Source organism: Tachypleus tridentatus, chromosome 10, assembly GCF_004210375.1.
Source record: "Tachypleus tridentatus isolate NWPU-2018 chromosome 10, ASM421037v1, whole genome shotgun sequence".
Classification (NCBI taxonomy): domain Eukaryota; kingdom Metazoa; phylum Arthropoda; class Merostomata; order Xiphosura; family Limulidae; genus Tachypleus; species Tachypleus tridentatus.
In genome coordinates this window covers 15,943,068-15,969,521 of record NC_134834.1, presented here as the reverse complement: position 1 = coordinate 15,969,521, position 26,454 = coordinate 15,943,068, and the positions used below count along the sequence as shown (strand labels likewise).

At 38.3% G+C, this 26,454-nt stretch overlaps 1 protein-coding gene across 8 annotated transcripts in view; it reads right to left on the bottom strand.

Annotated features, from left to right (window-relative positions):
• The window catches only part of LOC143228778 (uncharacterized), a 364,507-nt gene that overhangs the window by 30,994 nt on the left and 307,059 nt on the right, over positions 1-26,454 (bottom strand). Inside the window, exon 4 of one of the 8 annotated variants that reach the window (XR_013015453.1) lies at positions 3,265-4,739. The exons of 6 other annotated variants lie outside the window; for them this stretch is intronic. The gene's annotated coding sequence lies outside the window, so the exon portion shown is untranslated. Of the gene's footprint in view, positions 1-3,264; positions 4,740-7,360; positions 7,697-26,454 lie in introns of those variants that run through there. One more of the 8 variants, XR_013015452.1, reaches the window with a different exon arrangement.

Below are 26,454 nucleotides of genomic sequence, written 5' to 3'. Positions count from 1 at the left end.
ATTGTTTGGTTTGTTTGTTTGTTTTTGAATTTCGCACAAAGCTACTCGAGTGCTATCTGTGCTAGCCGCCCCTAATTTAGCAGTGTAATACTAGAGGGAAGGCAGCTAGTCATCACCACCCACCGCCAACTCTTGGGCTACTCTTTTATCAACGAATAGTGGGGCTGACCGTTACATTATAACGCCCCCACGGCTGAAAGGGCGAGCATGTTTGGTGCGTCGGGGATGTGAACCCGCAACACTGAGATTACGAGTCGCACGTCTTAACCCACCTGGCCATGCCGGGCCAAGAAAATATCGACTTATCACAGATCATTTAGAAGACGACTGTACAGTGTCCATGCAGGGCGCACACACTATTTTGATTTTCACACTATAATAATTATGCTTTGATTTACATTACAGATCCAGTCGTTTTGTGTTATTAGCATAACCAAGGTCACTTAGCTAAACTAAAACCATTCAGACGTTTCCTGATCAGTCACACTAGTGAAAAGAAGAACTATCTGACACTCGTATGGAAATGTGGTTCACTTAAAAATACAGGTGTGTCTAGCATCTGTTCAGAAACGGACTGAACTTACACATGCAACACGAGCATCTGTTTAGAAAGGGACTGAACTTACACATGCAACACGAGCATCTGTTCAGAAACGGACTGAACTAACACATGCAACACGAGCATCTGTTTAGAAACGAACTAAACTAACACATGTAACACTAGAATCTGTTCAGAAACGAACTAAACTAACACATGCAACACTAGCATCTGTTCAGAAACGGACTGAACTAACACATGCAACACAAGCATCTGTTTAGAAACGAACTAAACTAACACATGTAACACTAGCATCTGTTCAGAAACGAACTAAACTAACACATGCAACACGAGCATCTGTTTAGAAAGGGACTGAACTTACACATGCAACACGAGCATCTGTTCAGAAACGGACTGAACTAGCACATGCAACACGAGCATCTGTTCAGAAACGAACTAAACTAACACATGTAACACTAGCATCTGTTCAGAAACGGACTGAACTAACACATGCAACACGAGCATCTGTTCAGAAACGAACTAAACTAACACATGTAACACTAGCATCTGTTTAGAAACGAACTAAACTAACACATGTAACACTAGCATCTGTTCAGAAACGAACTAAACTAACACATGTAACACTAGCATCTGTTCAGAAACGGACTGAACTAACACATGCAACACGAGCATCTGTTTAGAAACGAACTAAACTAACACATGTAACACTAGCATCTGTTCAGAAACGAACTAAACTAACACATGCAACACGAGCATCTGTTTAGAAACGAACTAAACTAACACATGCAACACGAGCATCTGTTCAGAAACGGACTGAACTAGCACATGCAACACGAGCATCTGTTTAGAAACGAACTAAACTAACACATGCAACACATTATTCTAAGGCGCTACTAGCCCTAGCTACAAAGTTCAAGGATTATATAAGTTTCTTTTAAATACAAAACATGGGCTATATTATAATACCTAAAAGTAAGTTAGTATCTTCCTGACTGAACGAATTACACTTTATCTTAAACTGCTTTGTTTATCATTATCGATTTCCATGCAACCCTAACAACGCTGAGCGGAAAGACCTTGGAACTGGTAACTAGTCAGTAATAGTTATCGAATTTTATATCCTTTAAAGCTGTACTTGTTTTGCTAGATTCCGCGCAAAGCTATACAGAGGCTATCTGGGGTAGCCGCCTCTAATTTTAAATCGGTGACCTCGGTGGGAGGCAGCTAGTCAACGCACCCACCAACAAATCTTGGGCTATCCTTGTCAGATCTAGTAATTGGATTAGTTAGTCATTCACATCAACGCGATTTGTTTCTGGTGATAACGGGACACGAACCATGAACCATCCGCACTATATTTTTTGCGTGGTAATAATTTGGCTAAGCTTAACCATCCTTTACATGAAAGATCCGGCAATGTCAGGCGGTTAGAGGCGCTCGACTCGTAATATTAGGGTCGCCAGTTCGAATCTTCGCCACACCAGACATGTTCGCCCTTTTCAGCCAGGGGTTTTACAATGTATCGATCAATACTAATATTCGTTGGTAAAAGAGTCGCCAAAGAGTTAGCAGGGAACGGTGTTGACTAGCTTCCTGTCCTCTAGTCTTACACTGCTAATGTAGGGACGACTAGTGCAGATAGCCCTCGTGTAGCTCGACGCGGAATTGAAAAAACAAACAAACAAATCAAACTTTATATGAAAAGAAATTTATAGAATTTCTGTAGTGGGAACTTCACACGCAGATAATGGAGAAACACTATACAGAAGTAATCGTGAATAGTAAACTCTCCGTTTAAGTAGAACTAAGAACACTGTGTTAAAACAGAGCAACTTACTCTAATATAATGGTAATTATATTCCCAACTTATGTACTTTCCAGCTTATATTTGAAACAGATTATATAACAGTCCATAGTTCACCAAAAACAAGTGTGGAAAAGTGATGTCTTATTACTGGGGTACATATCACACGCTCAGCTTGTTCAGATGGTAACTAGTGATTCATCATATGCATTTATTGCTATTCAAGCCGTATAAACCACGTTTTCTGGATAAGTTAACTTAGAGCATCCGAAAGAGAAATGCATTACCAGCAATGCAAGAATATTGCTGGTTCATTAATCGCTCATTTCCTTAAGGTTATGAAGTCTCTAATCTTTTTTTTTTTTTTTTTCTAGTGCGGTGTCTTTTATTTTACCCCCGCATTTCCCTCCTACATTTCATCCTTGTCAGAGAATTTTATAGCTCGACGACTTTCCGGGCATTGGATTGAGGACAAGTTGGTGTGTGAAATTATTTGAAGTGAAGTCACGTTTCACGTTTTTTATGGTAATCTTTTCAAACCTCGTGCAAGTTGTTTCCGCGAAAGTATTCGTGCAAATCTGTCACTTACGTATGGAAAGAGGAGTTTCATTGGTTAAATAATTTTAGCCTTAGTTTTAAAATTGATGCTTTAAAAAATATAAAAGTAACCACTGCGACCGTCACGTGCTCTTGTTGGGCATGACCATTTTGTGTTTTGAACATATTGTCGCTAAACATATCTTTACAGTTACATCAGTATGATTTTATTTGTTCTGACAACAAGACAAAAACTAGTTGTTGCGGAAGGATATTTCTCACTATCAACATGCAGTAAATACTATATAATTTATATAGTTAGAACTGCCTGTGTTTATCCTGTTTAGTGCCGTAGACGAGATAACTCGTCCAAGGCGATCGGTAACACGGTGCCACGGACGAGTTAATTCGTTCTCAATAATACCTACCTTCAACGCTAGAAGTCAGCAACGTACATGCATTTGACCTACTTACAAATTGTTTCACTTTCGATCCAAAATGGCGTCACCAAAAAAGTTACATAATGAAGAGGCATTAGAGTTGTATTGTAGCAGCTGAAATGCTTGGCAGTCAACAGGTTAAAACGGCCCACTGTAATAATAATAATGTTTTATACCTTTTTTATACTTGTTACTAAGTGTAATGTATAGCATCTTAGAGATGTCTTATAACTACCATAGCTTATGTTTAATTTGAATTGCTGAGAAACGTATTGTTACACACTTTAATGTTGACTTTTTTCATACAAAGAAAATAGGTGGGAAATTTCATGACTTCTGCCTTTCAGAAAAATAACCTTCGGTGAAAACTTCAGTGTCTCTTTATGACTGTTTCCATGGTTGCTATCCTGTATAACTATTTTTGACTTGTTTCTTTCTTTTCATAGTTTGTAAATTTTCGTGATTCTCAAAGTTTTTCTTCCTGGAAAGAGTTGAACAGACCTTAGAAGAAAGTGACGTCAAGCGAACGTCTAATTCTGGTTGTCAAGGCCACATCAACTCGATTATTTGTTTTAGAGCAAAAAACACATTAGGCTGTCTACCGTATCCACCACGGGTAATCGAACGTCGGAACTGTGACGTTGTAAATCCATAGACTTACTGCTGTCTTACCGGGAAACTCTCAGCTTAAAATTTAGTCTGTTAAAAAAAATCAGCATCGTGTTTATGTCTGACGTTTACTCATCATGAGAAACTTTAAACTCTGAGATAACAGGAGTTCGCTGCTTAACAAAAGTGTTTCCTCATAATGATCTGAGTTTTGGAAAACTGATCCGACTGTGAAGAGAGAGACGCACACAGCAGGGTGTAGTTCAACAACAACAGTCGGTTAACACCTTCGTTTTTCTCAGCGATGCTATATAAAACGCTGATTCTTATTTGGACAGTTCTAAGCGATTTGTCGAGTTCACTCCTTAGATGATAAAAAACAAAACAAAGAGACTTACTAACCGATCTTAAAATAGTTGGGATTTACTACCAACGTTTGTTTAAAACCAGAAAATAACTGTACTTTACAAAAAATACTTACACCCAGTATTTTCACAGGGTATAAGCTACGCCCAGCATTTTCACAGGGCATAAGCTACACCCAGTATTTTTATGTGTAGAAATTACACCCAGTATTTTCACAGGGTATAAGCTACACCCAGTATTTTCATGTGCGGAAACTGCACTCAGTATTTTCATGTGTAGAAACTATACCCAGTATTTTCACAGGGTATAAACTACACCCAGTATTGTCACGTGTATAAACTACACAGGTCCGGCATGGACAGACGGTTAGGGCGCTCGACTCGTAATCCAAGGGTCGCGAGTTCGAATCTTTTTGAACTTTGACCTGTAAATAAACAAAGTAGTATGGTCGCAAATATTCATAAATTAAATAGTGTAAAATAATATCAAATTACTGCTTACCTCTGTTTTTAAATAGTTTTCTTACAACGTGGCTCGGCATGGTCAAGTGGTTAAGGAATTCGACTCGTAATCTGAGGGTCGCAGGTTCAAATCTCCGTCACACCAAACATGCTCACCCTTTCACCCGTGGGGGGCGTAATAAAGTTACGGTCAATCCTACTATTTGTTAGCATAACTGTAGCCCGACATGGCCAGGTGGTTAAGTCACTCGACTCGTAATCCAAGGGTCGCGAGTTCGAATCCCGATCGCGCCAAACATGCTCGCCCTCCCAGCCGTGATGGCGTTATAAAGTGACGGTCAATCCCACTATTCGTTGGTAAAAAAGTAGCCCAAGAGTTTGCGGTTGGTGGTGATGACTAGCTCGCTGCCTTCCTTCTAGTCTTACACTGCTAAATTAGGGACGGATAGCTCAGATAGCCCTCGTGTAACTTTGCACGAGATTCATAAAGAAAATAAACTATAGACCCAGTATTTTCAAGTGTATAAACTAAGTTCCTTCCTATTTACAACAAACAACATTACTCTCCTATGTATGTTGTTGCTTTTTGTTTTCTTGTTGAACAAAGCTTAACAAAGAGCTATCTGCTCTTTTTTCACAGCGTAGAATTACACCCATAATTTTAGCATCGTAAGTCACGGCACCTACTGCTAAACCACACAAACCTGGAAAGGATTTCATAGAATCAATACTGTAAAAGTTTGCGCGCCAATGTAAACGTAACATTGGTCAATTTCTTTTCATTTATTTTTTTTTCCAGAATCATTTTGAAACGAAGCAATTAAAGTCACGTGCCATGCGAGCATGCATTAATGCTATTTGCTGAAATGGCAAAATTTATCAGTCATTTCTTTTAGCTAAAAAATGGACGCAGAAGGCACCACTGGGACATTTTCACAAGATGAACAACAAAGGAAAAAGGATAAAGAAAATTGAAGAAAGATTAGTAAACCATGTTGAACACATGGAACTAATTTATGTATCTTGGTTATAAGAAAACTGGGCTCAAACTTCCTAGTATTTTCTCTTCAAATAACGAAAATTTCCGTATGGAGCTTAAGCGTATATAAACAAACACACCACTCGATACCACGGTCATTTCACGACCAGAACTTCAACTATCTATCGATGAATAGTTAGGGTTAATTGAGACATCAGATTTTTCTTTTAAGTTCAGACGTTCATGCACGAGCTATTGCAGCAGTTGTTATAATGTAAATACACCCTGGGCCCGGCATGGCCTAGCGCGTTAAGGCGTGCGCTTCATAATCTGAGGGTCACGGGTTCGCGCCCGAGTCGCGCCAAACATGCTCGCCCTCCCAGCCGTGGGGGCATTATAATGTGACGGTCAATCCCACTATTCGTTGGTAAAAGAGTAGCCCAAGAGTTGGCGGTGGGTGGTGATGACTAGCTGCCTTCCCTCTAGTCTTACACTGCTAAATTAGGGACGGCTAGCACAGATAGCCCTCGAGTTGCTTTGTGCGAAATTTCAAAACAAACAAACAAACAAGTAAATACACCCTCGTACCCAACCACAGATTAAAGCATGGGTTTACCGGGTTGAAGCCCAAGGCCTCACACTAATTAGGGGGGCCTTAAGCTACGACTATAAATGTATTCCGCTTAGAGGTTCTGTCTCGAGGGGTCCTCTACAAGATGAAAACAATCTAGGATTATTAAAACCCTTGATCCGGCCTTGCTCATACCGTGTGGTAGAAACTAATATAATAGTTGATTCGTGATGTCTCAACAATGAGCTTAATGGTTTATTGTGCTGAGACCCGAGCTGTGCTCATAATGAACAGAGCACAATTAGTCCGTTGTTCGCGACTGCGCTACAAAAAACGACAAAAGTAACTTATGTAAAACATTTCAGACAAACATACCCCTTATTAGGTTTGTTGCGGACTCACACAGCCATAAACTGTGTTTCGATATCTGTGATGGGCAGAGCACAAATAGCCCATTGTTTGGCTTTGTGCTTAATTTCAATCACTCACTGATTTATTCAGACAAACATATACATCGCCTTCTCGCAAAGTTAGATTGATATTAAAGTAACATTTACGACGTAAAATACGTATGAATGTATACGTTAGGCTTTTAGAAGACCTTTCACAGTAATTCATAAAGCGCTTCTGAAACGGGGCTGCATTAAGGCGTGGCCAGGTGGTTAAGGTACTCGACTCGTAATCCGAGGGTTGCGGGCTCGAATCCCCCTCACTCCAAACACACTGCCCTTTCAGCCGTGGGGACGTTATAATGTTTCGATCAATCACTCTATTTGTGGGTAAAAGAGTAGCCCAAGAGTTGGCGGAGGGTGGTGATGACTAGCTACTTTCCCTCTGGTCTTACACTGCTAAATTAGGGACGGTTAGCGCAGATAGCCCTCGTGTAGCTTTGCGCGAAATTAGAAAAACAACAACAACAACAAAACAAATGACCTCTACTGTGTCTTTCTCCAACTGCCGTTATGATCCCTGGTATTGCCACAAGGCCTCATCGGCATTGGATATGACAGAGGGTCAGGTATAATGTGGTTGAAATATTATTATTTAATTTATTTTATCAAAAACATCACTTGCAAAGTAACATAACAATTATCAACAACAAAGTAGATACACAGATATTCTTGTTTAGGTAGAGTATTCATCATTAAACTTTGTAGAATGGACGGCAACTGCCTGTTGTGGAAACACAAGTGTTGAGGACGACGTTTCGAAAGCTTTCCGCCTTTCGTCTTCAAGTCAGTGTATGCGTAGGTGTTGTTGGTCTTTTGTTGTGTCCTGGTAGACAGACTGTAGAGAGCGTGTTATGATTGGTTGGATTATCACTGTTTCTGATGGAGTAGACAGTCCACAACAGGCAGTTGCGGTCCATTCTACAAAGATACAGAGATATTAACCTTTTTTTAACCGTATTTCTCTTTACAGCCACCATTTGTTGACCAAACCTAATAATTTGAAAAACAAAGCACTGTAAGTCGCAAAGAACTAAAATAAGGCAATGTTAGTAATATAGATTACACTATGTAACAAAATGTTTACTGTTTCTTGTTCCTGGACAGTAAGTATTATTTCCCAATTGCTTATGTCTAAAGTAAATGGAAAAGACCTATTTTTCTCTTCAAACTTTGCTTTTGTGACCTGGGATCGTATAACAAAAACATGATGGGAGACTATATTTGGGGGCTGATATGTGAAAGTGATTTACATTACAGTTGCAAATCTCGAAAAACTACTCACTTCTAAACATTTTTGTATAACTTTAGTATAAATACATGTAAATCTTGATTCATATGTTGTTTTATTCAGACCTCATGTAAATGAAAATGTACAAATTTGTCCATTTTTACTTATAAAATAGGTTAATTTCTAAATTTCATTATCCAGGTCACAAAAGTCAAGTTTGAAGGGAATAATGGCCATTTTCTGTACTTTTACAACATAAGCAAATAACACATACTATCCAGGAAAAAAAATTTGTGTTACATTGTGTAATAAATTACAGACAAGACTGTCAAACTTTGTGGTAAACCGTTGGAAAAATTTCTGTATCGTATCGACAACTATTAAGATAAATACACCCTTAATTATCACACGCTCTCCATTCGGTCATAAATTCTTAGCAGAGTTTCTTACAATATAAAACAAAGAATGTTGGTACTGTAGTCGTTCGTCGGTATAACATCCACAGATGATCCACTTAAAAAAAGTCTATGAATTCCACTCATTGACAATAGGCTTAACCTAATAATATATTTTATAGGTCATTAATCGGCCCGGCATGGCCAGGAGGGTTAAGGTGTTCGACTCGTAATCCGAGGGTCGCGGGTTTGAATCTCCGTCGCACCAAACGTGCTCGCCCTTTCAACCGTGGGGACGTTATAATGTTACGGTCAATCCTACAATTAGTTGGTAAAAGAGTAACCCAAGAGTTGGCGGTGAGTGGTGATGACTAGCTACCTTCCCTCTAGTCTTACACTACTAAATTAGGGACGGCTAGCGCAGATAGCCCTCGAGTAGCTTTGTGCAAAATTCAAAACAAACCAGACCAAATCCATTATTCCATCTACATAAAATTTGCATAGGACAGAATAGTTACAAATATAATAACACCATTTATAACTTACAGAAAGATAAAGTAAACTTTGAACTATTGCTACACGGAAGAAAAATGAGAAAAAACAAAACAAAATCTCAACAGGAAAGAAGAAACAAAGAAAATAAAGATATACAGACAGAAGTGGTTCTGTTAACCATAACATACAGTATGTTAATCACAATTACCCATACAAAAAGGCCCCTAGTGGTATGTCTGCGGACTTACACACTGAAAAGCGGGTTTCGATACCAGTGGTGGGCAAAGCACACATAGCCCATTGTGTAGCTTTGTGTTTAATTTTAAACACACAAAAAACCCCCAAAAAATACTGTTCTTTATCCGATTTTCCTTAAGCGATTTCTCAAATACGCTACCTAGAGGCACATCAGTAAATTTGCGGACTTACAACGCTAAAAGGGTTTCATACACCTGGTAAACAAACCATAGGTAGCCTACTGCGTAGATCTGTGCCTAACGAAAAACAAATACAGTTTTCGAACACATACCATGCAGTACACTGAGTACCCTGGTGGCAATACAGCACAACTAAAATCCAACATATTTTGGGAATAATCAGAACTGTCCTCCTTCTCTCATAGAATCTCAATGGTAAGTTTGTAGGCTTACAACACTAAAACTCAGGTTTCAAACCCTCGATGGTCAATGCATAGATAACCTATTCATTGTGTTACTAGTCGCTTAGCAAAGATTAGTTATACAATCAGAGCTAACAATGACTGAATTTCTTAAGATATTCTGATTAGTAGGGAAATAAAAATGTTGCGAGAAATTAAGTTATCCGTCTGTACGTCCTCACGACGTGCTAGATCATAAAGACGAGAAACTATCCTTATCAATAAGTGTTAATACCCATACCAGCCGTTCTGAGGTACATAGTGTGAGTTCTTAATGACGAGAAACTATACTTATCAATAAGTGTTAATACTCATACCAGCCGTTCTGAGGTACATAGTGTGAGTTCTTAATGACGAGAAACTATACTTATCAATAAGTGTTAATACCCATACCAGCCGTTCTGAGGTACATAGTGTGAGTTCTTAATGACGAGAAACTATCCTTATCAATAAAAGTGTTAATACTCATACCAGCCGTTCTGAGGTACATAGTGTGAGTTCTTAATGACGAGAAACTATCCTTATCAATAAGTGTTAATACCCATACCAGCCGTTCTGAGGTACATAGTGTGAGTTCTTAATGACCAGAAACTATCCTTATCAATAAGTGTTAATACCCATACCAGCCGTTCTGAGGTACATAGTGTGAGTTCTTAATGACGAGAAACTATCCTTATCAATAAGTGTTAATACCCATACCAGCCGTTCTGAGGTACATAGTGTGAGTTCTTAATGACGAGAAACTATCCTTATCAATAAGTGTTAATACCCATACCAGCCGTTCTGAGGTACATAGTGTGAGTTCTTAATGACGAGAAACTATACTTATCAATAAGTGTTAATACCCATACCAGCCGTTCTGAGGTACATAGTGTGAGTTCTTAATGACGAGAAACTATCCTTATCAATAAGTGTTAATACCCATACCAGCCGTTCTGAGGTACATAGTGTGAGTTCTTAATGACGAGAAACTATCCTTATCAATAAGTGTTAATACCCATACCAGCCGTTCTGAGGTACATAGTGTGAGTTCTTAATGACGAGAAACTATACTTATCAATAAGTGTTAATACCCATACCAGCCGTTCTGAGGTACATAGTGTGAGTTCTTAATGACGAGAAACTATCCTTATCAATAAGTGTTAATACCCATACCAGCCGTTCTGAGGTACATAGTGTGAGTTCTTAATGACGAGAAACTATACTTATCAATAAGTGTTAATACCCATACCAGCCGTTCTGAGGTACATAGTGTGAGTTCTTAATGACGAGAAACTATCCTTATCAATAAGTGTTAATACCCATACCAGCCGTTCTGAGGTACATAGTGTGAGTTCTTAATGACGAGAAACTATCCTTATCAATAAGTGTTAATACCCATACCAGCCGTTCTGAGGTACATAGTGTGAGTTCTTAATGACGAGAAACTATACTTATCAATAAGTGTTAATACCCATACCAGCCGTTCTGAGGTACATAGTGTGAGTTCTTAATGACGAGAAACTATCCTTATCAATAAGTGTTAATACCCATACCAGCCGTTCTGAGGTACATAGTGTGAGTTCTTAATGACGAGAAACTATACTTATCAATAAGTGTTAATACCCATACCAGCCGTTCTGAGGTACATAGTGTGAGTTCTTAATGACGAGAAACTATACTTATCAATAAGTGTTAATACCCATACCAGCCGTTCTGAGGTACATAGTGTGAGTTCTTAATGACGAGAAACTATACTTATCAATAAGTGTTAATACCCATACCAGCCGTTCTGAGGTACATAGTGTGAGTTCTTAATGACGAGAAACTATACTTATCAATAAGTGTTAATACCCATACCAGCCGTTCTGAGGTACATAGTGTGAGTTCTTAATGACGAGAAACTATCCTTATCAATAAGTGTTAATACCCATACCAGCCGTTCTGAGGTACATAGTGTGAGTTCTTAATGACGAGAAACTATACTTATCAATAAGTGTTAATACCCATACCAGCCGTTCTGAGGTACATAGTGTGAGTTCTTAATGACGAGAAACTATCCTTATCAATAAGTGTTAATACCCATACCAGCCGTTCTGAGGTACATAGTGTGAGTTCTTAATGACGAGAAACTATCCTTATCAATAAGTGTTAATACCCATACCAGCCGTTCTGAGGTACATAGTGTGAGTTCTTAATGACGAGAAACTATCCTTATCAATAAGTGTTAATACCCATACCAGCCGTTCTGAGGTACATAGTGTGAGTTCTTAATGACGAGAAACTATCCTTATCAATAAGTGTTAATACCCATACCAGCCGTTCTGAGGTACATAGTGTGAGTTCTTAATGACGAGAAACTATCCTTATCAATAAGTGTTAATACCCATACCAGCCGTTCTGAGGTACATAGTGTGAGTTCTTAATGACGAGAAACTATCCTTATCAATAAGTGTTAATACCCATACCAGCCGTTCTGAGGTACATAGTGTGAGTTCTTAATGACGAGAAACTATCCTTATCAATAAGTGTTAATACCCATACCAGCCGTTCTGAGGTACATAGTGTGAGTTCTTAATGACGAGAAACTATCCTTATCAATAAGTGTTAATACCCATACCAGCCGTTCTGAGGTACATAGTGTGAGTTCTTAATGACGAGAAACTATCCTTATCAATAAGTGTTAATACCCATACCAGCCGTTCTGAGGTACATAGTGTGAGTTCTTAATGACGAGAAACTATCCTTATCAATAAGTGTTAATACCCATACCAGCCGTTCTGAGGTACATAGTGTGAGTTCTTAATGACGAGAAACTATCCTTATCAATAAGTGTTAATACCCATACCAGCCGTTCTGAGGTACATAGTGTGAGTTCTTAATGACGAGAAACTATCCTTATCAATAAGTGTTAATACCCATACCAGCCGTTCTGAGGTACATAGTGTGAGTTCTTAATGACGAGAAACTATCCTTATCAATAAGTGTTAATACCCATACCAGCCGTTCTGAGGTACATAGTGTGAGTTCTTAATGACGAGAAACTATCCTTATCAATAAGTGTTAATACCCATACCAGCCGTTCTGAGGTACATAGTGTGAGTTCTTAATGACGAGAAACTATCCTTATCAATAAGTGTTAATACCCATACCAGCCGTTCTGAGGTACATAGTGTGAGTTCTTAATGACGAGAAACTATCCTTATCAATAAGTGTTAATACCCATACCAGCCGTTCTGAGGTACATAGTGTGAGTTCTTAATGACGAGAAACTATCCTTATCAATAAGTGTTAATACCCATACCAGCCGTTCTGAGGTACATAGTGTGAGTTCTTAATGACGAGAAACTATCCTTATCAATAAGTGTTAATACCCATACCAGCCGTTCTGAGGTACATAGTGTGAGTTCTTAATGACGAGAAACTATCCTTATCAATAAGTGTTAATACCCATACCAGCCGTTCTGAGGTACATAGTGTGAGTTCTTAATGACGAGAAACTATCCTTATCAATAAGTGTTAATACCCATACCAGCCGTTCTGAGGTACATAGTGTGAGTTCTTAATGACGAGAAACTATCCTTATCAATAAGTGTTAATACCCATACCAGCCGTTCTGAGGTACATAGTGTGAGTTCTTAATGACGAGAAACTATCCTTATCAATAAGTGTTAATACCCATACCAGCCGTTCTGAGGTACATAGTGTGAGTTCTTAATGACGAGAAACTATCCTTATCAATAAGTGTTAATACCCATACCAGCCGTTCTGAGGTACATAGTGTGAGTTCTTAATGACGAGAAACTATCCTTATCAATAAGTGTTAATACCCATACCAGCCGTTCTGAGGTACATAGTGTGAGTTCTTAATGACGAGAAACTATACTTATCAATAAGTGTTAATACCCATACCAGCCGTTCTGAGGTACATAGTGTGAGTTCTTAATGACGAGAAACTATCCTTATCAATAAGTGTTAATACCCATACCAGCCGTTCTGAGGTACATAGTGTGAGTTCTTAATGACGAGAAACTATCCTTATCAATAAGTGTTAATACCCATACCAGCCGTTCTGAGGTACATAGTGTGAGTTCTTAATGACGAGAAACTATCCTTATCAATAAGTGTTAATACCCATACCAGCCGTTCTGAGGTACATAGTGTGAGTTCTTAATGACGAGAAACTATCCTTATCAATAAGTGTTAATACCCATACCAGCCGTTCTGAGGTACATAGTGTGAGTTCTTAATGACGAGAAACTATCCTTATCAATAAGTGTTAATACCCATACCAGCCGTTCTGAGGTACATAGTGTGAGTTCTTAATGACGAGAAACTATACTTATCAATAAGTGTTAATACCCATACCAGCCGTTCTGAGGTACATAGTGTGAGTTCTTAATGACGAGAAACTATCCTTATCAATAAGTGTTAATACCCATACCAGCCGTTCTGAGGTACATAGTGTGAGTTCTTAATGACGAGAAACTATCCTTATCAATAAGTGTTAATACCCATACCAGCCGTTCTGAGGTACATAGTGTGAGTTCTTAATGACGAGAAACTATCCTTATCAATAAGTGTTAATACCCATACCAGCCGTTCTGAGGTACATAGTGTGAGTTCTTAATGACGAGAAACTATCCTTATCAATAAGTGTTAATACCCATACCAGCCGTTCTGAGGTACATAGTGTGAGTTCTTAATGACGAGAAACTATACTTATCAATAAGTGTTAATACCCATACCAGCCGTTCTGAGGTACATAGTGTGAGTTCTTAATGACGAGAAACTATCCTTATCAATAAGTGTTAATACCCATACCAGCCGTTCTGAGGTACATAGTGTGAGTTCTTAATGACGAGAAACTATCCTTATCAATAAGTGTTAATACCCATACCAGCCGTTCTGAGGTACATAGTGTGAGTTCTTAATGACGAGAAACTATACTTATCAATAAGTGTTAATACCCATACCAGCCGTTCTGAGGTACATAGTGTGAGTTCTTAATGACGAGAAACTATCCTTATCAATAAGTGTTAATACCCATACCAGCCGTTCTGAGGTACATAGTGTGAGTTCTTAATGACGAGAAACTATACTTATCAATAAGTGTTAATACCCATACCAGCCGTTCTGAGGTACATAGTGTGAGTTCTTAATGACGAGAAACTATACTTATCAATAAGTGTTAATACCCATACCAGCCGTTCTGAGGTACATAGTGTGAGTTCTTAATGACGAGAAACTATCCTTATCAATAAGTGTTAATACCCATACCAGCCGTTCTGAGGTACATAGTGTGAGTTCTTAATGACGAGAAACTATCCTTATCAATAAGTGTTAATACCCATACCAGCCGTTCTGAGGTACATAGTGTGAGTTCTTAATGACGAGAAACTATCCTTATCAATAAGTGTTAATACCCATACCAGCCGTTCTGAGGTACATAGTGTGAGTTCTTAATGACGAGAAACTATCCTTATCAATAAGTGTTAATACCCATACCAGCCGTTCTGAGGTACATAGTGTGAGTTCTTAATGACGAGAAACTATCCTTATCAATAAGTGTTAATACCCATACCAGCCGTTCTGAGGTACATAGTGTGAGTTCTTAATGACGAGAAACTATCCTTATCAATAAGTGTTAATACCCATACCAGCCGTTCTGAGGTACATAGTGTGAGTTCTTAATGACGAGAAACTATCCTTATCAATAAGTGTTAATACCCATACCAGCCGTTCTGAGGTACATAGTGTGAGTTCTTAATGACGAGAAACTATCCTTATCAATAAGTGTTAATACCCATACCAGCCGTTCTGAGGTACATAGTGTGAGTTCTTAATGACGAGAAACTATCCTTATCAATAAGTGTTAATACCCATACCAGCCGTTCTGAGGTACATAGTGTGAGTTCTTAATGACGAGAAACTATCCTTATCAATAAGTGTTAATACCCATACCAGCCGTTCTGAGGTACATAGTGTGAGTTCTTAATGACGAGAAACTATCCTTATCAATAAGTGTTAATACCCATACCAGCCGTTCTGAGGTACATAGTGTGAGTTCTTAATGACGAGAAACTATCCTTATCAATAAGTGTTAATACCCATACCAGCCGTTCTGAGGTACATAGTGTGAGTTCTTAATGACGAGAAACTATCCTTATCAATAAGTGTTAATACCCATACCAGCCGTTCTGAGGTACATAGTGTGAGTTCTTAATGACGAGAAACTATCCTTATCAATAAGTGTTAATACCCATACCAGCCGTTCTGAGGTACATAGTGTGAGTTCTTAATGACGAGAAACTATCCTTATCAATAAGTGTTAATACCCATACCAGCCGTTCTGAGGTACATAGTGTGAGTTCTTAATGACGAGAAACTATCCTTATCAATAAGTGTTAATACCCATACCAGCCGTTCTGAGGTACATAGTGTGAGTTCTTAATGACGAGAAACTATCCTTATCAATAAGTGTTAATACCCATACCAGCCGTTCTGAGGTACATAGTGTGAGTTCTTAATGACGAGAAACTATCCTTATCAATAAGTGTTAATACCCATACCAGCCGTTCTGAGGTACATAGTGTGAGTTCTTAATGACGAGAAACTATCCTTATCAATAAGTGTTAATACCCATACCAGCCGTTCTGAGGTACATAGTGTGAGTTCTTAATGACGAGAAACTATCCTTATCAATAAGTGTTAATACCCATACCAGCCGTTCTGAGGTACATAGTGTGAGTTCTTAATGACGAGAAACTATACTTATCAATAAGTGTTAATACCCATACCAGCCGTTCTGAGGTACATAGTGTGAGTTCTTAATGACGAGAAACTATACTTATCAATAAGTGTTAATACCCATACCAGCCGTTCTGAGGTACATAGTGTGAGTTCTTAATGACGAGAAACTATCCTTATCAATAAGTGTTAATACCCATACCAGCCGTTCTGAGGTACATAGTGTGAGTTCTTAATGACGAGAAACTATCCTTATCAATAAGTGTTAATACCCATACCAGCCGTTCTGAGGTACATAGTGTGAGTTCTTAATGACGAGAAACTATCCTTATCAATAAGTGTTAATACCCATACCAGCCGTTCTGAGGTACATAGTGTGAGTTCTTAATGACGAGAAACTATCCTTATCAATAAGTGTTAATACCCATACCAGCCGTTCTGAGGTACATAGTGTGAGTTCTTAATGACGAGAAACTATACTTATCAATAAGTGTTAATACCCATACCAGCCGTTCTGAGGTACATAGTGTGAGTTCTTAATGACGAGAAACTATCCTTATCAATAAGTGTTAATACCCATACCAGCCGTTCTGAGGTACATAGTGTGAGTTCTTAATGACGAGAAACTATCCTTATCAATAAGTGTTAATACCCATACCAGCCGTTCTGAGGTACATAGTGTGAGTTCTTAATGACGAGAAACTATCCTTATCAATAAGTGTTAATACCCATACCAGCCGTTCTGAGGTACATAGTGTGAGTTCTTAATGACGAGAAACTATCCTTATCAATAAGTGTTAATACCCATACCAGCCGTTCTGAGGTACATAGTGTGAGTTCTTAATGACGAGAAACTATACTTATCAATAAGTGTTAATACCCATACCAGCCGTTCTGAGGTACATAGTGTGAGTTCTTAATGACGAGAAACTATCCTTATCAATAAGTGTTAATACCCATACCAGCCGTTCTGAGGTACATAGTGTGAGTTCTTAATGACGAGAAACTATCCTTATCAATAAGTGTTAATACCCATACCAGCCGTTCTGAGGTACATAGTGTGAGTTCTTAATGACGAGAAACTATACTTATCAATAAGTGTTAATACCCATACCAGCCGTTCTGAGGTACATAGTGTGAGTTCTTAATGACGAGAAACTATCCTTATCAATAAGTGTTAATACCCATACCAGCCGTTCTGAGGTACATAGTGTGAGTTCTTAATGACGAGAAACTATACTTATCAATAAGTGTTAATACCCATACCAGCCGTTCTGAGGTACATAGTGTGAGTTCTTAATGACGAGAAACTATCCTTATCAATAAGTGTTAATACCCATACCAGCCGTTCTGAGGTACATAGTGTGAGTTCTTAATGACGAGAAACTATACTTATCAATAAGTGTTAATACCCATACCAGCCGTTCTGAGGTACATAGTGTGAGTTCTTAATGACGAGAAACTATACTTATCAATAAGTGTTAATACCCATACCAGCCGTTCTGAGGTACATAGTGTGAGTTCTTAATGACGAGAAACTATCCTTATCAATAAGTGTTAATACCCATACCAGCCGTTCTGAGGTACATAGTGTGAGTTCTTAATGACGAGAAACTATACTTATCAATAAGTGTTAATACCCATACCAGCCGTTCTGAGGTACATAGTGTGAGTTCTTAATGACGAGAAACTATACTTATCAATAAGTGTTAATACCCATACCAGCCGTTCTGAGGTACATAGTGTGAGTTCTTAATGACGAGAAACTATCCTTATCAATAAGTGTTAATACCCATACCAGCCGTTCTGAGGTACATAGTGTGAGTTCTTAATGACGAGAAACTATCCTTATCAATAAGTGTTAATACCCATACCAGCCGTTCTGAGGTACATAGTGTGAGTTCTTAATGACGAGAAACTATCCTTATCAATAAGTGTTAATACCCATACCAGCCGTTCTGAGGTACATAGTGTGAGTTCTTAATGACGAGAAACTATCCTTATCAATAAGTGTTAATACCCATACCAGCCGTTCTGAGGTACATAGTGTGAGTTCTTAATGACGAGAAACTATCCTTATCAATAAGTGTTAATACCCATACCAGCCGTTCTGAGGTACATAGTGTGAGTTCTTAATGACGAGAAACTATCCTTATCAATAAGTGTTAATACCCATACCAGCCGTTCTGAGGTACATAGTGTGAGTTCTTAATGACGAGAAACTATCCTTATCAATAAGTGTTAATACCCATACCAGCCGTTCTGAGGTACATAGTGTGAGTTCTTAATGACGAGAAACTATCCTTATCAATAAGTGTTAATACACATACCAGCCGTTCTGAGGTACATAGTGTGAGTTCTTAATGACGAGAAACTATCCTTATCAATAAGTGTTAATACCCATACCAGCCGTTCTGAGGTACATAGTGTGAGTTCTTAATGACGAGAAACTATCCTTATCAATAAGTGTTAATACCCATACCAGCCGTTCTGAGGTACATAGTGTGAGTTCTTAATGACGAGAAACTATCCTTATCAATAAGTGTTAATACCCATACCAGCCGTTCTGAGGTACATAGTGTGAGTTCTTAATGACGAGAAACTATCCTTATCAATAAGTGTTAATACCCATACCAGCCGTTCTGAGGTACATAGTGTGAGTTCTTAATGACGAGAAACTATCCTTATCAATAAGTGTTAATACCCATACCAGCCGTTCTGAGGTACATAGTGTGAGTTCTTAATGACGAGAAACTATCCTTATCAATAAGTGTTAATACCCATACCAGCCGTTCTGAGGTACATAGTGTGAGTTCTTAATGACGAGAAACTATCCTTATCAATAAGTGTTAATACCCATACCAGCCGTTCTGAGGTACATAGTGTGAGTTCTTAATGACGAGAAACTATCCTTATCAATAAGTGTTAATACCCATACCAGCCGTTCTGAGGTACATAGTGTGAGTTCTTAATGACGAGAAACTATCCTTATCAATAAGTGTTAATACCCATACCAGCCGTTCTGAGGTACATAGTGTGAGTTCTTAATGACGAGAAACTATCCTTATCAATAAGTGTTAATACCCATACCAGCCGTTCTGAGGTACATAGTGTGAGTTCTTAATGACGAGAAACTATCCTTATCAATAAGTGTTAATACCCATACCAGCCGTTCTGAGGTACATAGTGTGAGTTCTTAATGACGAGAAACTATACTTATCAATAAGTGTTAATACCCATACCAGCCGTTCTGAGGTACATAGTGTGAGTTCTTAATGACGAGAAACTATACTTATCAATAAGTGTTAATACCCATACCAGCCGTTCTGAGGTACATAGTGTGAGTTCTTAATGACGAGAAACTATCCTTATCAATAAGTGTTAATACCCATACCAGCCGTTCTGAGGTACATAGTGTGAGTTCTTAATGACGAGAAACTATCCTTATCAATAAGTGTTAATACCCATACCAGCCGTTCTGAGGTACATAGTGTGAGTTCTTAATGACGAGAAACTATCCTTATCAATAAGTGTTAATACCCATACCAGCCGTTCTGAGGTACATAGTGTGAGTTCTTAATGACGAGAAACTATCCTTATCAATAAGTGTTAATACCCATACCAGCCGTTCTGAGGTACATAGTGTGAGTTCTTAATGACGAGAAACTATACTTATCAATAAGTGTTAATACCCATACCAGCCGTTCTGAGGTACATAGTGTGAGTTCTTAATGACGAGAAACTATACTTATCAATAAGTGTTAATACCCATACCAGCCGTTCTGAGGTACATAGTGTGAGTTCTTAATGACGAGAAACTATCCTTATCAATAAGTGTTAATACCCATACCAGCCGTTCTGAGGTACATAGTGTGAGTTCTTAATGACGAGAAACTATCCTTATCAATAAGTGTTAATACCCATACCAGCCGTTCTGAGGTACATAGTGTGAGTTCTTAATGACGAGAAACTATCCTTATCAATAAGTGTTAATACCCATACCAGCCGTTCTGAGGTACATAGTGTGAGTTCTTAATGACGAGAAACTATCCTTATCAATAAGTGTTAATACCCATACCAGCCGTTCTGAGGTACATAGTGTGAGTTCTTAATGACGAGAAACTATCCTTATCAATAAGTGTTAATACCCATACCAGCCGTTCTGAGGTACATAGTGTGAGTTCTTAATGACGAGAAACTATCCTTATCAATAAGTGTTAATACCCATACCAGCCGTTCTGAGGTACATAGTGTGAGTTCTTAATGACGAGAAACTATCCTTATCAATAAGTGTTAATACCCATACCAGCCGTTCTGAGGTACATAGTGTGAGTTCTTAATGACGAGAAACTATCCTTATCAATAAGTGTTAATACCCATACCAGCCGTTCTGAGGTACATAGTGTGAGTTCTTAATGACGAGAAACTATCCTTATCAATAAGTGTTAATACCCATACCAGCCGTTCTGAGGTACATAGTGTGAGTTCTTAATGACGAGAAACTATCCTTATCAATAAGTGTTAATACCCATACCAGCCGTTCTGAGGTACATAGTGTGAGTTCTTAATGACGAGAAACTATACTTATCAATAAGTGTTAATACCCATACCAGCCGTTCTGAGGTACATAGTGTGAGTTCTTAATGACGAGAAACTATCCTTATCAATAAGTGTTAATACCCATACCAGCCGTTCTGAGGTACATAGTGTGAGTTCTTAATGACGAGAAACTATCCTTATCAATAAGTGTTAATACCCATACCAGCCGTTCTGAGGTACATAGTGTGAGTTCTTAATGACGAGAAACTATCCTTATCAATAAGTGTTAATACCCATACCAGCCGTTCTGAGGTACATAGTGTGAGTTCTTAATGACGAGAAACTATCCTTATCAATAAGTGTTAATACCCATACCAGCCGTTCTGAGGTACATAGTGTGAGTTCTTAATGACGAGAAACTATCCTTATCAATAAGTGTTAATACCCATACCAGCCGTTCTGAGGTACATAGTGTGAGTTCTTAATGACGAGAAACTATCCTTATCAATAAGTGTTAATACCCATACCAGCCGTTCTGAGGTACATAGTGTGAGTTCTTAATGACGAGAAACTATCCTTATCAATAAGTGTTAATACCCATACCAGCCGTTCTGAGGTACATAGTGTGAGTTCTTAATGACGAGAAACTATACTTATCAATAAGTGTTAATACCCATACCAGCCGTTCTGAGGTACATAGTGTGAGTTCTTAATGACGAGAAACTATCCTTATCAATAAGTGTTAATACCCATACCAGCCGTTCTGAGGTACATAGTGTGAGTTCTTAATGACGAGAAACTATCCTTATCAATAAGTGTTAATACCCATACCAGCCGTTCTGAGGTACATAGTGTGAGTTCTTAATGACGAGAAACTATCCTTATCAATAAGTGTTAATACCCATACCAGCCGTTCTGAGGTACATAGTGTGAGTTCTTAATGACGAGAAACTATCCTTATCAATAAGTGTTAATACCCATACCAGCCGTTCTGAGGTACATAGTGTGAGTTCTTAATGACGAGAAACTATCCTTATCAATAAGTGTTAATACCCATACCAGCCGTTCTGAGGTACATAGTGTGAGTTCTTAATGACGAGAAACTATCCTTATCAATAAGTGTTAATACCCATACCAGCCGTTCTGAGGTACATAGTGTGAGTTCTTAATGACGAGAAACTATACTTATCAATAAGTGTTAATACCCATACCAGCCGTTCTGAGGTACATAGTGTGAGTTCTTAATGACGAGAAACTATCCTTATCAATAAGTGTTAATACCCATACCAGCCGTTCTGAGGTACATAGTGTGAGTTCTTAATGACGAGAAACTATCCTTATCAATAAGTGTTAATACCCATACCAGCCGTTCTGAGGTACATAGTGTGAGTTCTTAATGACGAGAAACTATCCTTATCAATAAGTGTTAATACCCATACCAGCCGTTCTGAGGTACATAGTGTGAGTTCTTAATGACGAGAAACTATCCTTATCAATAAGTGTTAATACCCATACCAGCCGTTCTGAGGTACATAGTGTGAGTTCTTAATGACGAGAAACTATCCTTATCAATAAGTGTTAATACCCATACCAGCCGTTCTGAGGTACATAGTGTGAGTTCTTAATGACGAGAAACTATCCTTATCAATAAGTGTTAATACCCATACCAGCCGTTCTGAGGTACATAGTGTGAGTTCTTAATGACGAGAAACTATCCTTATCAATAAGTGTTAATACCCATACCAGCCGTTCTGAGGTACATAGTGTGAGTTCTTAATGACGAGAAACTATCCTTATCAATAAGTGTTAATACACATACCAGCCGTTCTGAGGTACATAGTGTGAGTTCTTAATGACGAGAAACTATCCTTATCAATAAGTGTTAATACCCATACCAGCCGTTCTGAGGTACATAGTGTGAGTTCTTAATGACGAGAAACTATACTTATCAATAAGTGTTAATACCCATACCAGCCGTTCTGAGGTACATAGTGTGAGTTCTTAATGACGAGAAACTATACTTATCAATAAGTGTTAATACCCATACCAGCCGTTCTGAGGTACATAGTGTGAGTTCTTAATGACGAGAAACTATCCTTATCAATAAGTGTTAATACCCATACCAGCCGTTCTGAGGTACATAGTGTGAGTTCTTAATGACGAGAAACTATACTTATCAATAAGTGTTAATACCCATACCAGCCGTTCTGAGGTACATAGTGTGAGTTCTTAATGACGAGAAACTATACTTATCAATAAGTGTTAATACCCATACCAGCCGTTCTGAGGTACATAGTGTGAGTTCTTAATGACGAGAAACTATCCTTATCAATAAGTGTTAATACCCATACCAGCCGTTCTGAGGTACATAGTGTGAGTTCTTAATGACGAGAAACTATCCTTATCAATAAGTGTTAATACCCATACCAGCCGTTCTGAGGTACATAGTGTGAGTTCTTAATGACGAGAAACTATACTTATCAATAAGTGTTAATACCCATACCAGCCGTTCTGAGGTACATAGTGTGAGTTCTTAATGACGAGAAACTATCCTTATCAATAAGTGTTAATACCCATACCAGCCGTTCTGAGGTACATAGTGTGAGTTCTTAATGACGAGAAACTATACTTATCAATAAGTGTTAATACCCATACCAGCCGTTCTGAGGTACATAGTGTGAGTTCTTAATGACGAGAAACTATCCTTATCAATAAGTGTTAATACCCATACCAGCCGTTCTGAGGTACATAGTGTGAGTTCTTAATGACGAGAAACTATCCTTATCAATAAGTGTTAATACCCATACCAGCCGTTCTGAGGTACATAGTGTGAGTTCTTAATGACGAGAAACTATCCTTATCAATAAGTGTTAATACCCATACCAGCCGTTCTGAGGTACATAGTGTGAGTTCTTAATGACGAGAAACTATCCTTATCAATAAGTGTTAATACCCATACCAGCCGTTCTGAGGTACATAGTGTGAGTTCTTAATGACGAGAAACTATCCTTATCAATAAGTGTTAATACCCATACCAGCCGTTCTGAGGTACATAGTGTGAGTTCTTAATGACGAGAAACTATCCTTATCAATAAGTGTTAATACCCATACCAGCCGTTCTGAGGTACATAGTGTGAGTTCTTAATGACGAGAAACTATCCTTATCAATAAGTGTTAATACCCATACCAGCCGTTCTGAGGTACATAGTGTGAGTTCTTAATGACGAGAAACTATCCTTATCAATAAGTGTTAATACCCATACCAGCCGTTCTGAGGTACATAGTGTGAGTTCTTAATGACGAGAAACTATCCTTATCAATAAGTGTTAATACCCATACCAGCCGTTCTGAGGTACATAGTGTGAGTTCTTAATGACGAGAAACTATCCTTATCAATAAGTGTTAATACCCATACCAGCCGTTCTGAGGTACATAGTGTGAGTTCTTAATGACGAGAAACTATCCTTATCAATAAGTGTTAATACCCATACCAGCCGTTCTGAGGTACATAGTGTGAGTTCTTAATGACGAGAAACTATCCTTATCAATAAGTGTTAATACCCATACCAGCCGTTCTGAGGTACATAGTGTGAGTTCTTAATGACGAGAAACTATCCTTATCAATAAGTGTTAATACCCATACCAGCCGTTCTGAGGTACATAGTGTGAGTTCTTAATGACGAGAAACTATCCTTATCAATAAGTGTTAATACCCATACCAGCCGTTCTGAGGTACATAGTGTGAGTTCTTAATGACGAGAAACTATCCTTATCAATAAGTGTTAATACCCATACCAGCCGTTCTGAGGTACATAGTGTGAGTTCTTAATGACGAGAAACTATCCTTATCAATAAGTGTTAATACCCATACCAGCCGTTCTGAGGTACATAGTGTGAGTTCTTAATGACGAGAAACTATCCTTATCAATAAGTGTTAATACCCATACCAGCCGTTCTGAGGTACATAGTGTGAGTTCTTAATGACGAGAAACTATCCTTATCAATAAGTGTTAATACCCATACCAGCCGTTCTGAGGTACATAGTGTGAGTTCTTAATGACGAGAAACTATACTTATCAATAAGTGTTAATACCCATACCAGCCGTTCTGAGGTACATAGTGTGAGTTCTTAATGACGAGAAACTATCCTTATCAATAAGTGTTAATACCCATACCAGCCGTTCTGAGGTACATAGTGTGAGTTCTTAATGACGAGAAACTATCCTTATCAATAAGTGTTAATACCCATACCAGCCGTTCTGAGGTACATAGTGTGAGTTCTTAATGACGAGAAACTATCCTTATCAATAAGTGTTAATACCCATACCAGCCGTTCTGAGGTACATAGTGTGAGTTCTTAATGACGAGAAACTATCCTTATCAATAAGTGTTAATACCCATACCAGCCGTTCTGAGGTACATAGTGTGAGTTCTTAATGACGAGAAACTATCCTTATCAATAAGTGTTAATACCCATACCAGCCGTTCTGAGGTACATAGTGTGAGTTCTTAATGACGAGAAACTATCCTTATCAATAAGTGTTAATACCCATACCAGCCGTTCTGAGGTACATAGTGTGAGTTCTTAATGACGAGAAACTATCCTTATCAATAAGTGTTAATACCCATACCAGCCGTTCTGAGGTACATAGTGTGAGTTCTTAATGACGAGAAACTATACTTATCAATAAAAGTGTTAATACCCATACCAGCCGTTCTGAGGTACATAGTGTGAGTTCTTAATGACGAGAAACTATCCTTATCAATAAGTGTTAATACACATACCAGCCGTTCTGAGGTACATAGTGTGAGTTCTTAATGACGAGAAACTATCCTTATCAATAAGTGTTAATACCCATACCAGCCGTTCTGAGGTACATAGTGTGAGTTCTTAATGACGAGAAACTATCCTTATCAATAAGTGTTAATACTCATACCAGCCGTTCTGAGGTACATAGTGTGAGTTCTTAATGACGAGAAACTATCCTTATCAATAAGTGTTAATACCCATACCAGCCGTTCTGAGGTACATAGTGTGAGTTCTTAATGACGAGAAACTATCCTTATCAATAAGTGTTAATACACATACCAGCCATTCTGAGGTACATAGTGTGAGTTCTTAATGACGAGAAACTATACTTATCAATAAGTGTTAATACCCATACCAGCCGTTCTGAGGTACATAGGGTGAGTTCGATAATCTAGTGGATTTTAAATAATTACAACTGAGAAGCTTACAGTAGACTTTATAAACGTCGTATGTCGTACCGACTGGAATTTTTATCGCTGAGTTGTAAGTGAAACTGACGTTGTTTGACCTAGTATACAATATCCGCGCATGGCTTCTGAATAACGTGGGTAAAGAAAGCGATAGGTAACAAGACGCGCCAAGAGGTTCGTGCAACGTCAAAAACATTAAGTAAATAAACGTCATATGCTGTGTTTAACATTTGATTGTCACTTGCTGGCAGTTACAAGGTCGTTGTTAGTTCGTACACAGAACGTAACTCAATTTGTCCTGTTAGGGTTACCGACAGAAAGAGATGTTTTGTTGTTGTTGATTTTTGCTTCTATTAATTAACAAGAAATACGAGAAGTGATAAACAAAGTTAATTTGGAAAAACTATTCAAC